Below are 2,500 nucleotides of genomic sequence, written 5' to 3' on the forward strand. Positions count from 1 at the left end.
ATATATTAATACAAGAAAGTTATTTCTGTTTCTAATTTATTTTTCTGTATTTTTTAACACCATTCCCATAATTTACTCCTTACCCGAGGGTATCGCTTACTCGGGGAGTAAGCCACAAACTACTTTTTTGTTGTTGTAGTTCTTGTTGTTCTTGCTATGGTTGTTCTTGCTGGATGGGGGGGGGGGGGGGGGGGGTGTTGTTGTTAGGAAAGCGTATGGAAAAAGACTAAAAAGGTCTGAAAAAGGTGTTTCGCGTCGAGTTAAAGATACAGGAATTTTAGGATAGGATATTTATGATTTATTTATTAGAATGAAAATGTAAAAAGTAAATAAAGAATAATTATTTCTAATTAAGTATAGCGTATTTATTTTAATTTTTGTTGGTGAAACAAGGCTGTAGTTATATGCCCATAGATTTTATTAAGCACCCCGAGTAAGTTGGGAATCGGACCACGCCTTTTTTAAATGATACACCATACAAACACCGTCATGTATATGTTTAAATTAGTGCCATCCTACAGAAACAGTAAGCAGTGACTATCATACTATGCCTTCCACAAGACGTTCACACTCCACCTTCCTAAGTACTGTGTCAGCTGTTATCAAAGTAAATAAAAAATGCTTTTACGAACTCTATAATCCTCGCCATGTCGGCCTATCTAGATGGATCATTTTGGAAGTGACAGAGGTGCCCTCGTATTTCATCAGCGCCGGGCCTAATTCTTCATTTCCATAGGCCTAACCTGACTATTCCCGAAGCGCGTTCGAGCGTCTAATGTAATATATACGGCGAGTACATATTTGCCTACGCATTGATGGGATTATATTTGTCAATTTTGTTTCTCGTCTTTCTGTTTTTTTTCTTTTTTTTTGGGGGGGGAGGGTGGGGGGCGCTTCAACAACTCAAGGACTTCAAAGTTATACTCAGGTTATACTTACAGACAATTTTATCCTTCCCCATCACTATACTTCACTTTGCTAAGTAAATCTTGGGCAGCAACTGATATATCTTTCATGCTGGACGAAGATAATATATACTGAACATGCATACATTATAAATGAAATTTCAAAATTCGTGCAAAAAGGAATCGGAAATCATATGAATTGAAATATTCACAGATATGGGTAACCATATCTGCTTTAAAAGTATCTGAAGATAGGAATTTCTTTATTGGTATAGCTAGCTACTAGATAATGTGATGCTATCAATGATAGCATTACCAGTGTTATATACCTTCTAGTAATGAGGAGTGAAATGTAGTTATGTGCCTTTGAAACATACTTACGTTTACTCTTATCTGAACGAAGTAGGCTAATTAAAATTAATATTTGTATTTCAGAGTAATCTCTTCCTCGTTGGACGAGTGGTTAACGTACTCGCTTACCGATTCGGCTGGCCAAAGTTCGATTCCCCGCTCTGCCAACGTGGAATCAGAGGAATTTATTGCTGGTGAATAGAAATTCATTTCTCGATATAATGTGGTTCGGATCCCTCAGTAAGCTGTAGGTCCCGTTGCTAGGTAACCTGTTGGTTCCTAGCCACTAAAAATATCTAAAATCCTTCGGGTCAGCCCTAGGAGAGCTGTTAATTAGCTCAGTGGTCTGGTTAAACTAAGATATAACTTATTTTTTCAGAGTCATTTTCCCAAACATGTTGTGCATTGAATCATTTTTGTTTCATGCTGTCCTTTGCGTGTGATTAGATCGAACCTGTTCTTTTCTGTTCTTTGTTCTTTTGTTCATTAATAAACATGAGCAGACTGCTAATGATACTTTAACAGTGAAAGGTTAAACGGTCATCTGTCCCACTCCAGTATCAGGAAATCATTATTATTATTATTATTATTTTTTTTTTTTTTTTTTTTTTTTTTGCTCTATCACAGTCCTCACATTCGACTGGGTGGTATTTATAGTGTGGGGTTCCGGGTTGCATCCTGCCTCCTTAGGAGTCCATCACTTTTCTTACTATGTGCGCCGTTTCTAGGATCACACTCTTCTGCATGAGTCCTGGAGCTACTTCAGCCTCTAGTTTTTCTAGATTCCTTTTCAGGGATCTTGGGATCGTGCCTAGTGCTCCTATGATTATGGGTACGATTTCCACTGGCATATCCCATATCCTTCTTATTTCTATTTTCAGATCTTGATGCTTATCCATTTTTTCCCTCTCTTTCTCTTCAACTCTGGTGTCCCATGGTATTGCGACATCAATGAGTGATACTTTCTTCTTGACTTTGTCAATCACCGTCACGTCTGGTCTATTTGCACGTATCACCCTATCCGTTCTGATACCATAGTCCCAGAGGATCTTTGCCTGATCGTTTTCTATCACTCCCTCAGGTTGGTGCTCGTACCACTAATTACTGCAAGATAGCTGATGTTTCTTGCACAGGCTCCAGTGGAGGGCTTTTGCCACTGAATCATGCCTCTTTTTGTACTGGTTCTGTGCAAGTGCCGGGCATTCGCTTGCTATGTGATTTATGGTTTCTTTTTTCGTATTACA

Source organism: Macrobrachium nipponense, chromosome 6 (genome assembly GCF_015104395.2).
Source record: "Macrobrachium nipponense isolate FS-2020 chromosome 6, ASM1510439v2, whole genome shotgun sequence".
Classification (NCBI taxonomy): domain Eukaryota; kingdom Metazoa; phylum Arthropoda; class Malacostraca; order Decapoda; family Palaemonidae; genus Macrobrachium; species Macrobrachium nipponense.